The sequence below is a fragment of the Epinephelus lanceolatus genome, chromosome 13 (genome assembly GCF_041903045.1).
Source record: "Epinephelus lanceolatus isolate andai-2023 chromosome 13, ASM4190304v1, whole genome shotgun sequence".
NCBI classification, from domain to species: domain Eukaryota; kingdom Metazoa; phylum Chordata; class Actinopteri; order Perciformes; family Serranidae; genus Epinephelus; species Epinephelus lanceolatus.
In genome coordinates, this window is record NC_135746.1 from 40,735,488 (window position 1) to 40,748,917 (window position 13,430).

Genomic DNA, 13,430 nt, shown 5'->3' on the forward strand with positions numbered 1-13,430 from the left:
CATGATCTTTTCCTAACCATAACCAAGTGGTTTTTGTGCGTAAACCTGACCACATGTAACCACAGTGTTATTGAAACATAAAGTTTAAACGTATCTGCTACATTGCAACTGTAATGTATCCATGGTCTGCAGAAACGTACCATGCCAACATTTTTTCTGGTGGTTGGGTTGCCCAAACTTTGCTTTTAGAGTGTCATTATTTATGTCACATATGGAATCTTGAATGCTTAAGACTGGACAAGTCCAAACTATTTGGAAATTCAAGTCTGAGATTTTTAAAGGCATCTGTTATTGATAACTAAGCAAGAATATATATTCCAAAGTATTTCAACATTAGCAGTTTTTCATCACATTTACTGTCCCTTGATATTAATATGTAATTTCATTACATCAAGCAAGGTTAATCATAAATCAAACAGTGGACATATTTCCAGTAAAATCCCATTTTGGCTGGAGAGCTGCCTCCAACTGGGCTTATGCACTGATGTCATTTCACTACACCTGTGTCTTGTTACATTGAGGAATGGTGTTTTCTTAACGCCTCCCTATCACATCACATCAAAAAACACAACTGATTATTAAAATCAACAAATCATAAACTTTAATGAAGACAGCATCCCAAGCCATCACAGCTGACGCTTCTAATGAAGCAAAAAACATGTGACTGTCCGCCAACATGAGGTTATTGGACTTGAAACAGCTGCCAGAGGCGTCTTCAGACAGACATACTGTAGTATGGATAAACATCCCCGAACCATTCATTAGACTAATAAAGCCTGGTGGATAACCCGAGGCCTTGGATGATGGAGAAGCAGTCATTTACAGCTCTCCACGATCAAAGTCAAGAAGGCTGTGTTTTGTGTGTGTGTGTGTGTGTTGGAGAGGAAGGCACAATGAGCTGGCAGCCCAAATGTACAGTCAGCCTAGTAATCAAGGGTTCCCATGCACTAGACAGTCAACACAGCTGCTAGCAGAGAGAGGGGAGGATCAGTTGCTGCTTACTGGCAGACCTGTTTTCGTCAGCAAGCTCAGAAACATTAAGAACAATCACAAAATCCTTCATAAATGCATTTGACTTTCCCTCTAGCTGACTTATTTTGCTTTCTCAACTAGTCACTTGATATGTGTTGTGAATATTTACCAGTCCATTGCTGGAATACTGAGAATGGTTTGGTGATGGACTAGTTCTGTATGCAGTGGATTTTTTTTTTTTTTTTTTTTTTGTGGTGATTGAAGTTACCACGATTTTTGGAAATGTCTTGAGTTTCACACTGCCTATTACAGTGAAGGCAGGCTGCCTCGCCTGAAATAAGAACCACCCCGCTCACATAAGTCATATTCAGGAAAAATAACAAAAACTGCAGCAATGGCCTCACTTTTCATGCATATCTTTGGCATTTTTGTGCTACAATTTTTTTTTACTTATTAGCCAATATACACTGATACCAGTAGTATTGCAATAAGGTAATACTGGCCACTATATGATCACTAGGGGTGGTGAAAAAAAATGAATACAGCATAGTATCATAATATTTAATCTTTTTGGCAATATTGTATCGTCACACAGTGCCAAGTATTCATCCTTTTATTATATAAATTATTTATATTACAAATACAAATAAACCTTCAGTTGCCTAATAGAATAATAGACTTTTTCAGTCCATTAGATACATTTTGCTGAAAAAAATGGCTCTAAGTAAGTAAGTAAGATGAATAGACTGTAAATTATGTCCCCAAAGGAAAACATTTTATCTAATATCTAATAAGATAAAAGGTTTTCTTTGGGGACATAAATTACAGTTGAAAAAGGGTAATAAATTGCAATATATTGCAATATATTTTATCGCAATACTCAGCATATCACAACATATGTAAAATATTGCAAACGTCCCCGCTGTGGGAGTAATAAGGGATAATGTTATCTTATTTTATGTTAGATTATTTTATCTTAAATAGCAATAACATTGTATCGTGACTTAAGTATCATGTAAATATCATATCGGGGATCCTCTGGTGATTCCCACTATCAGTCAGGCTCTAGTTAAAATCAGCAGGCATTTAGACAAAAAAAATTCTGTGGAGGGCTGTGTTTGGTGGGGAACAGGTTGCTTCAAATACCAGAGATACATTATGTACTGGATCTGTAAATCCAAAGTAAGAGATCCCTCAGTTTTAAGGCCTATCAGATGCCAAAATACTGCACACTGTCTGAATGCCGCCTTAGTTAAAGATAATCTATAACCAGCAAGACTCAAAGTTTAATTCTAATACCGTAGGTCTGATTCAATAGCATGAAAGACTGGTTGAATAAGGGCCCCTTAAAACTTCTGAAGTTAAAATTAAACCTAATCCAAGACTTGACACCTTACAGCAATGTGCTGTAGCCAACGCATAGCACTGATATAAAAAACTACAACAATAGCAACAAGATAAGTCCAATCAGTAGAGTCTAAATCTCTGCCAGATGGCTACCCAAGCTTGTTGTGTCCACGATAGGAAATACATGCTGTGTGGCTACACCAAGTGGAATTGTCCCTCCAGGCTCCTTTACAGTCTAGATGGCAGCAAAGATGACATGTTTTTTTTTCTTTCGTATTTCGTATTGAGCCTAACTTTGGTAGATCATAATATATTGGGTATAGAATTTATCTGCGGATGCTCAAAATGAAAACAAACTTTTCTATGGATGTCACTTTTTGAACCATGACAAGAGCCAAAATGTAGCCTGCAACATACTAGCTAAGGCTTGTTGTTTAGCCAAGCAGATGGCCGGAAATGCCCTTTTCTCTATGTTTTTATTCTATGTGAGCTTGTTGATGACTTGCAGCCTCTACCGGGTAGTTAAGAGGAGTGAGGAGTCAGCAGTCATGAATTAAGAATACTGACTGTATAAAACAGTCAATAAAAAAGGTTTTTCAAAAATTATGAATCACCACAACCACAAGAGGTTCTTGAGCATATATTCATAAATGTGCACACAAAATATTAGGCAGATTGGTCCAGTAGTATGTGAGATTAGCTGCAGACTACAGACTGTATATAAAGATGGACGACACATGCTGCCGTGGTCCTGCCTTATGCCTTCTGCTGCTGTTATCATTAGTCATACTTCTACTGTTATTATACACATATAATTATTGTCACATATGTATACTATCATATATTAATATATACTTTCAACATATTGTACCACAATAGCCGTAATTAATAATCTCTCTGTCCCTCTCTTTCTGTGTCATTGTGTCATGCGGATTACTGTTAATTTATCATGTTGATCTGTTCTGTACGACATCTATTGCACGTCTGTCCGTCCTGGAGGAGGGATCCCTCCTCAGTTGCTCTTCCTGAGGTTTCTACCATTTTTTCCCCTGTTAAAGGGTTTTTTTGGGGCGTTTTTCCTTATCCGCTGTTAGGGTCCAAAGGACAGAGGGATGTCTTATGCTGTAAAGTCCAGTGAGGCAAATTGTGATTTGTGATACTGGGCTTTATAAATAAAATTGATTGAGTGATTGAATTGACATCTCCACTTCTTCCCACTATACAGAACTGAGGCCAAAATATCCAGGATATGGTTGGCGCTATCTTATGCTGGTGACGTCATTTGGTGCGCATACTGTAGGACCCAACCAGCTCACTGAGTCACTGCGACTCATGAGGGGCATTTTACATTCCATTGAGTTAAGTTAATGCCACTAATATTTACTAATATCCATATAATTTGTTGATCACATTTATTTTTAGTTCTTTAACCAACTGCCTCAAATTACTTCCCCTCATGGAGCTGCCACTACGTTATTCACTGTAATTTTGGTCTACTTGATTATGACCACAATTTCCTGTACGAAATGATGACACTAAAAAGAGAAAACAGATGTGGAGAAAAGTTATTTAAAATACACTGAGAGTCGAAACAGCCAAATTCTGCTGAGCACCTCAGCAGCAAAAAATTAAACAATTAACCATTATTATTTGCAGATTTCCACTTTATGACCTGGCTTATACAGCGTTAGCCCTGGACTAAGGTCAGTGTTTACTTCCTTTAGGGCTCTAAAAAGCTGTTCAAAGGCTGCGAAGTCTATTAAAGGGAGAGTCCGAGCAGCTGCAGGCAGGCAGGCAGGCAGGCTGGGCAGCGCTGAAGCCTCCAGTCCAGCAGAATCAATAACAGACGTTGTCCACGGTACAAAGCAGCCACAGCTGCTCCTTTAGTTGTTCTCCAAATTCACCCATGATTATACACACACACACACACACACACAATGATCACACACTATAATAAATGAATTCAGGCACGCACACATTACGCAGTCAGGCCTTTATACATATGCATGTATGAACGCACGACAAGGTATACGAACAGGAATAAACCCACAAACATATTCCAATACTCTGAATACATCTATTCTTTTCATAGCTGCAAACACACTGATGAGTGTTCCCTACATCTTAACATGACAAGGCAGCCAATGTGAAGGAATGAGGAGGGAGGACAGACTGGCGTCCTACTTGAACCTGCTGAGCCTCTGAGAGGAGAGAGTTGTTGGCTGACTGACATGACCCTGAAAGGCTTTCAGCAGGTCAGCACACAGCCAACCAGAAAGACAGATTGAGTGAGTGTGAGAGAGAAATGTTACTTTGTGTGTGTGTGTGTGTGCGTGTGTGTGTGTGTGTGTGTGTGTGTGTGTGTGTGTGTGCGTGCGTGCGTGTTTGTGCTGTTGATTACCTGTGCATGTAAGGCTGCACTGCTGTCTGAGTTTAGATTCATACTTCAACATGAAGTCATGTGCTGGAAGAGGTAGAGGGACACAGTTCAACCTGAACTGTTGATACTGTTTTTCTTGGTGGGAATAATTTGTTAACAGTCATACACCATCACACAACGCTATAACCACAAATAATCCAACAAGCATGTTTTGAGAGTAAAACAACCCTTAATTCACACATCTGAGCGGGTGTTAAAGCATTCAAAACACGTCATTATTAAATGTGGTTGAGAGATGTATGTTTTCCTGATAAAAGCTACTTCTTCCTGGAATAAGAATCCATGTTAAAGGTCTGTGAGGGCACTGTGAGCTGTGAGCCATGGGTAAACACCTTTAGATCGCTCACTGACCCAGTTGTACCAAGGTGAAGAACAAACATCCTCACCTTTTACCGGAGGCCTGTCTGGACTCGCCAGACAGAGGCACGAGGGAAAGGAAGAGGACCAGGAACAGCCGCTTTACTACTCGGTTCCTAACTCTCACATGTTTTCTTTATTAGGCTGCTTGTGATCAAGGGACACTGATTAAGGGACACTGACTTCTCTGTTAAGTTGATCCATACAGTACTGAGGCAAGGGGAGGGACAGTTTATGTTGGCTTTGCAATAAATGCTTTCTTTAGATGACAATACTAAAATAAGGATCTAATGAGCTTCCTGCTCTCGGGGAAAAAAATCTCATATACCCCTTTTCCACCAACATGTAACGGGTTCCATTCCAGTTCCCTCACCTAATTTTGAACTATTCATAGCATTTCCACTGACAAATAAATTGGTGAGAACCTGGAAAGTTGGTTCCCAGCTGGAACCAAAAAATAGCAGGTTTTGCTTGACCCAAAGTGTGAACCTGATGACATCAGTGGGTGTGCAGGTTGGAAAGAGAGCATGGAGTCTTGCACGTAATACTCATCCACATCTTGTTATCATTATTAGTTGGTCCATGTTTGGTTCTTGGATAAAAAACAAATGTAATCTGTAATAACAGGGCAAGAGCTCACAGGAGATTAATGCAACTTGCCACCTTGCCACTACTGTTTACTCACACTGTGCATTGTGTAACACCCTCTGTTGATGACGCATCCTTAATTACAATGGTCCTGATCAAAACTGGTGGAAACATAGCCTGATTAACAGCACCAAGGTTCCAAGAATTCTGAATGGAACTGGTTCAAGAACCAGATCTAATTTGGAGGAAAAGGGGTAACAGTAACTTTAAAAATTTAACAAATTAGAGGCACTGTTTACACCTTTTTTGTGTTATCTAATACTGAGGTCCAAGGATGGGTCACAAAAAGCAGTTCACTATAATGCCTTGTGTCATATTTTGAGTGGTGAGTTACACACTGCTCCAGCACAATCTGTCATTCATCAACAACACTTTCACATGTATAAAAAATTAACCGGCAAGTGCACTGAAATATTTTGTAGAAGAGGTAGAAGAGCTTAACATTATATCAACAGCCACTGTGGCTAGTGGTTTTCTAAAGTTACGAGCCACTCAGAATTTTTCACTACCTCAATTGTATTGTTGGGAAATTATGTTTTATTTGATTAAAGTTGACTATGGTGTGCTACAATCTATTTAAAGTAGATTTACAGTCCTGTTAAATGTAAATTACCAATGTAAACACGTAAATCAAGACTGCATCAAATGTATAATGTTGAAATATTCAGCTCTTATAAGGTTGTGTGTAAGAAACCGACGAAGACACAACTTGTGAAACTGGCACTTATGAATTTTAGTTCTGCATCACATGCATTAATCTACGTACCGTACAGCTGTGTGCATATAAATGACATCTACCAAACTGGCTAACAAGAGTGACTGTGTTACAGACACACCACTGCCAAATTCTACCTGCATTTGGCAGATGGACAGGTACTAATGTCAAGCCTTTAAGACCAAGCCCCCAGGAACAGTGCAGGGCTTTGAACCCAATTTCACATAGTGGCCCAAAGTGCCACTATGTGAAACTTTTTGAAATAAAGCTTTTTTAACTTCATGTGCCACTGAGCAACTTTAATAGGAGTGAACGGGGGCCCACCTCTAATGCTGTATCCAGGTCTCTTTATACATCCATGTTTGAGACCTGTACCATTCCCTTAACTGCACTCACAAAAAGAAGAAACACAGCTTAAACTGATCACAACAGGAAGTCGGAATTTCCTAACGACTTTTTGCCTGATGTGGTTTATATGAACAAAGGTATTGTTTAAAGAGGAAAAGATACAGTATGATGTGAAGAGACAAGACACAGTGTCACATGTTTTACCTGTTGGATGAAAAAGAACCATGCTCCAAATCTATTCATGCGTTCAGACTGTCAAACTCCTCACAGAGACAGTAAATCTGTAAGAGACACAAAGATAAAATTCATCTGTCACTGCTCTTTTTCTTTTCAGGATACACTTAAATCACAATTAGGACCAAGACTGGGCTTTCAAAAAAATGAATTCCACTGGAGTAAAAGATCAGCAGCACTCTAGCAAGAATAAAGAAAGCATGACTTCTACAATGGGCGCATTTGTACTTTAAATGGGAAAAAAAATATTGCTAATATTCCATGAAAATCCTTTGGAAACAGTTTGAAGCTCCAGCTACAGAGACTAGCCTCTGCAAAACAAGTGATGGAAGAGAAATCATTTTAATTGGCAGAGAAGGGAGGAGAATGACTGAGAATCACAAGGAGCTCCTAGGGACCGCAGAGCCCAGTGGCTGCACATACAAAAAAACCCAGACACAAACACACACGTACTAAACCTGCAAGCTTTATAAAGAAACCACATCAGAGGATGCACTTCCTGCGGCAGCTGAAGAACTTCAACCTGTCAAAGACAATGATGGTGCACTTCTACACTGCCATCATTGAGTCCATCCTCACCTCCTCCATCACCATCTGGTATGCTGCTGCCACTGCCAAGGACAAAAGCAGACTGCAGCATATCATTTGCTCTGCTGAGAAGGTGATTGGCTGCAATCTGCCCTCCCTCCAGGACCTGTATGCCTCTAGGAGAGTATATGCCCCTGCCATGACGCCAGTCCAGGAAGGTACAGGTAGCCTAATAACAAGGTTATGATATGTCCTTGAGTATGTCACACAGCTCTATTAAACGGAAGGCCATTCAAACCCAACATATGGTCCACATCACCAATTATCAAGGTGTGCGTTGATAGGGAGAAGATAAAGAGAGTGGCAGACGCAGAGGGAGTTTAAATATGGACAGATGAGGAGAGGAGGGACTTTTAGCCAACTTAGAGTTATGACCTCAGGTCAGAGGAACCAACTACAGACAACTAAATTATTTTAAGTAGAAGAATAAAATCATTTACAAATGCTACTAAGAGCCACGGGAGGAAGAACTGTGTGTGTGTGTGTGTGTGTGTGTGTGTGTGTTTACAGGAAAAATAGATTCTTATAGCAAAGAAAACACTCCCTCAGTGTTTGAGTAATACTCATTACTGTCATCCAAATTTCATCCTTTCTGGACTAGCCCGTGTCTCGTGCACTGGCCTCTGCTGGTCTGCAACAGATTGCCAGGTTTGCGTGCATTGCCCTAGAAATCACCCAATTATGTTAAAAAAAACAAACAAACAGAACTTCTCAGTTTCTAGAATAAAGCAAATAATTTGAAGAAATTCCCTCAAGCTGTTCCTGATATATTGCTTTCATGAGATTGAGATAAGTCACGCTGACCTTGACCTTTGACCCTTGACCACCAAAATCTAACTACGTCATCACTGAGTCAAAGTGAACGTTTGTGCCAAATTTGAAGAAAATCCTTCATGCCATTCTTGAGATATCGTGTTTACAAGAATGAGATAGACAAAGTCACAGTAACCTTGAACTTTGGCCTATGGCCACCAAAATCTAATCAGTTCATCCTTAAGTCCAAGTGAAAGTTTGTGCCAAATTTGAAGAAATGGCATATTGAGATATCACATTCACAAGAATGGGACGTATTGCGTGTGTATTGCGTGTGTACGGATGGATGGACAACCTGAAAACATAATGAATGTGGCCATGGCTATTGCTGGTGTGGAGGCATAAAAAACTTGCTTATACACTTCAGAAAAAAATATTAGAGCTAATATCTTCCCTTTGTCATTATACTTGCAACTTCTTTAGTGTTGCTCACTACTAACACGTGACAGCTGTGTATTGGAGTGGAAAGGCCCAGGCCTCCATACTGATTTAGTCCAAGGAAGACCCAGATTGACCCTAATTAATTCACATACAACTACCTCACAGACAATTCCCATCTACCCCAGGTTACTGGTAGGCCCAGGCCAAGCATGTGTGCACCAATTAATCCAATGGCTCGAGTCACAGTCTACTCTCATATCCAAAAGAGTCAATCAAACTCTGGGGATTCAATTCCAGAGTTCTGCCTCCCAATACAGAGCTCCCTTCAAAACCCAGAGACACTAAGCTTTGAAAGTAGCACTGTTCCAGGGAAGGGGGCTGATAAAAAAGGTTCAAGTCATTGGTTTCACAATAACAGGGTCAGGCTAAAAGGAACTTTTCCCCAAATTCCTACCTTTCTGCAATTCTAAAAAAGTTCCTTTGAGCCTGTGAAGACACAAACAATCTGTTGATTCAGTCACAGAATCCTTTCCCCTAAGCCGCTATTTGCTTTAGCGGCGATGACACAAGGGGAGGAATTTGAGCAATGCCTCTGTATCGTAGACTCATTTCCTCCAAGTGAGAGCCATCTCCAGACAGACAAGACAGCAGTGAAGTCTAGTTTATTCCTGTGCCTCTGGCTCCAGGTCAGTCAGCGTTGTGTTGTGCTTCTGTGTTACTGTCATTCATAGACAGGCTATTTCCTAACTATTTATTCATAACAAGTAGCAACAATGTAATGGCATGAAGCAGTCATACATGGACACACTTTCAGTCAGTCATGAAATTATATTTTCCAATGACCTCAGCAGACTCAACATGGATGAAAGCTTGTCACTCATCACTTGTTTGTTTAGTCTGAATAATGAGCAGCAGTAATAAATACATTCATGCAAAGACACTCACTGTCTCTAATCCCTGCTCTTTTATTATTTTCAAAGATTATTTTCTGTTGTACTTTTGAGAAATGACTGTCTATAGGATTCCAAAGGGCTTACAATCTCATTATGCACCAGTGGAAGTCTCTCCTAATTGTAAGGGATCAAAGTAGCCTCATAACTGAGCCGCTTTCAAGTAGAAAATGAAAAGCGTGAAAAGCCAGAGCACTCTCTCTCTCTGCGATGGGATCAACTCAAACTCAAGCAGCCTTGAGAAAAGTTTGCTTGTTCAATGGGGGATCAATGACAAGAGTTATTGTGGCGCTTTGCCATTTACACTCGTTCTCTCTCTGGCCCTCTGATATTTTCCACTGGTGGGTCAATGATATGTCATGAATTTACATGCTGTGTATAGTTTAAAGAGCACTGAAGAATGCTCTTTTTCTCGTGTGCTCTAAAGTCAGTGAAAAGAAAAAAGGAATGGGCTGTGCAAGCAGATTAGCAATCTTTGTTCCTCATGGATGCCAGCCAAGAAACATCTACCCACTCCACTCACCACTTGTCTTTTTTCAGCTGTTCGATTTAATGCCAGATATGTAAATTGCTTCTGAAAATCACACAGGAGCTCATATGGGAGCAGTCGTTTTTTTAAGAGCCAACGAAAAAAAAAAGGAGCCCATATCAGATGACATAGGGATATCAACATGGGAGATCGCCAGTGATGAAAGCAGCCGCATATCGAGAGCGGTAAAAGGCAACAGTAAGGTTAAAACAGGCTATGGTAATGTGGACTTAACAAATTAAATGATCAGAGAATGAGGTAGTTGGGGTTAAAAGGGATGAATGAACTTTAAAATTAAGTCAGCCCTCAGCTTTAATCCCATTACAGACTGTAAAAGCCACCTGACTGAACCTACCTTTGCAGGTTTTGGAATACTTTGACCAAAGTGTTAGGGCTGAAAAACACAGATGAATACCCACATTCACAGGCAAGTGCACATCCACCCACATACACACCTGTCAGCTCATTCTTTTGTGGGTAGATCACTCACCCCAGGAGTAAAACATCTTACCCAGAGAAAGAGACAAGCAAGCTGGTAGAAGCAGTGTTTCCAGGATCACAAAAGGGCTGGGTCTTTGGAAATTGGGCAGCAGATTGGCCTCAAAGATCGGACAACAAGGGAATGTGTCATCTGATGTTATCAATACATTAATTATTTGTAAAGCTGCCTTTAAGGCTCCTCACCTAAATCAATTTTCAGACAGCAGCATTTCTCAGAGATTACAGATTCTGTAAAGTTATAGTGCCCTGACACCTGAGGAGAATCAGTCAAGGAGATTTGTCTTATGTTTATATTTCTGGCTTTCCAGTGAAATGACAAATGGGCGTCAGGCGCAGGCAAGCAGGAGCACAGGCGGCAGCCTTGCAGCTGTTCCTGTGTGCCTTAGTACCATCACTGTTTGTGTTCCCAGGAGAGGCGGACAAAGCGCTTCCAGGTCGCCCACTAACCTGCCTTCTCATTACCAAAGGTCATCCTGCTGGAACACAATGCTGACCTCTTCTGCCAAAGGTTACTCCGTAAAGAGGAGGATGGGGAAGTGGGGAGAGGGATTAGGAGGAAGAAGAGTGGGGAAGGTGAGTGAGAGTTAAGACTAAGAACAACCCTCTTGTCTCCCTCCTCACTTTCATTTGACTCCATAATCCATTTTGGGACTAGGGCTGGGCAAGATGGCTCAAAAATAATACTGCTATTACTGTTAATATTGATTTTTTAGGCTTTATTCCGATTCATAATATATATCACGATATTATGAAAGCTCCTCTAAACTTCTGTAGACTCCTAAAAAACAAAACTATGTTTAACTTTATTATATATAATGAAGTTAAATAACATATGCTTATTAAAAAAAAGTTTAACACTGTAACAATAAAGTCACATAACATACTAATATACTAATAATATACTAAGTAAAGTTTCATAACAAAGTGTTGTAATTAAGTTAAATAAAATAGTGTTATAATGAAGTTAAATACAGTAGTGTTATAATAATGTTAAATAAAATACTGTTATAATAAGTTAAATAACGTACTGTTACAATAAAGTTGAAATACTGTTACAATAAGTTAAATAAAGTACTGTTAAAGTAAAGTTAAAATACTGTTATAATAAAATTAAAAAAGTACTTTTACAACAGAAATACTGTTATAATAAAGTTAAATAAAGTACTGTTACAATAAAGTTAAACAAAATGCTTATAATAATGTTAAATAAAATACTGTTATAATAAAGTTAAATAAAATACTGTTATAATAAAGTTAAATTAAGAACAGTTACAATAAAGTAAAAAAAATAGTGTTAAATAAAGTAAAAGAAAGTACTGTTACAATAAAGTAAAATAAAATACTGTTATAATACAGTAAATAAAGTACTGTTATAATAAAGTCGAATCAAGTACTGTTACAATTAAGTCAAATACAGTACTGTTTTAATGCAATAAATCAAAGGTGCTTTTATTTTGAAGAACCCAGCTCATCGTGGGCGGGTACTTGGGTGTTTATGTTTTTGCTGTAAACTTTCAGGCTTTCAGTCAATAGTTAGCAGTTAGCAGAAAGGTAAGTTGTTGCCGCTTCGCTTTTAAATGTAAGGATTTATTCACTGTAACTTACAGCTTTCTAGTTCATGAAATAAAGTCTGGTGCTCCATGGTCGCAAAATGGGAGTCGTGGTCCTGAGTCCTGCGGGTACAAAAACACTCTGTCTGCTTACACTATTGTTAATCTCATTAAGTTAAATTGTTGCCGCTGTGCCCTTAAATGAGGTATTTATTGACTGTGAACTGAAAACCAACTAACAGCCTTACAGTTCACATAATATTTGCAAGTCACACTGGTGCCCCATGGTCGCATAATACTACTAACTTAACTGTCTCACATTCCTAGGCCTTTTCACCACCACAATAGCAGTAGTCTTTAGCCCTGCAGATGAGAATCATGCTTCGCCTGCTCACACACTGTCGCTCGGAAGAAAGTGATCTGGATGGGTGAGGACTGAGTGTGACTTATCATGTTTGTGAGTCCTTCTTTTTGTGTGTGTGTCTGTGAGAGGGAGAGAGCAACAGGAGAGAGCGAGAGAACCGTAAAGCTGAAGCGAGTCTCATGCTGATGGCTTAAAGAAAAACAGAACAATTTACACTTGATGTTCTCAATATAGTCATTTTATACATCCATGTGGAACAAGCCGTGATACAGAGTATATTCGATATATTGTCCACCTCTACTTGGGACTATGTCTCTCTAGATTGATGCTGAATTGTCGCAAACAATCTTGACTTCCCTGAGGCACTTCTTGAGGCCAAAACCAGCAAACAATCAGGTTCAAGTTCTCCAAATAAGGCTGCTTTATGGTTCTACTGTGAAGGTTTTCTCCTATCTCCTATTTCTTGGTTAAGTGTTTGGCATCTGGCACATACTGGGGTGAATGCCTATAGATGGCATTGCTCTTAGATCCCAGCAAGCTCATTAGCTCTGGCCCGCTGTTGCGTTCACTCAAACCAGACCAAAGACGTGATCGGGTGGAAATTCAAAGAGGGTGGAAGGAGGGAGGGGTGCGAGGGAACAGATATGTTTCCTTGGATAAGGCAGAGCCTAATAATGACTTCCTGTATTTAGC

At 39.6% G+C, this 13,430-nt stretch overlaps 1 protein-coding gene across 3 annotated transcripts in view; it reads right to left on the bottom strand.

The window, feature by feature from the left end:
- disp1 (dispatched homolog 1 (Drosophila)) overlaps positions 1–13,430 on the bottom strand; it is a 154,272-nt gene that overhangs the window by 98,753 nt on the left and 42,089 nt on the right. The window contains exons 3-4 of one of the 3 annotated variants that reach the window (XM_078174106.1): positions 7,032–7,108; positions 4,721–4,783 (exon numbers count right to left, since the gene is read on the bottom strand). The exons of 1 other annotated variant lie outside the window; for it this stretch is intronic. The gene's annotated coding sequence lies outside the window, so the exon portion shown is untranslated. The remainder of the gene's footprint in view (positions 1–4,720; positions 4,784–7,031; positions 7,109–13,430) is intronic. One more of the 3 variants, XM_033648467.2, reaches the window with a different exon arrangement.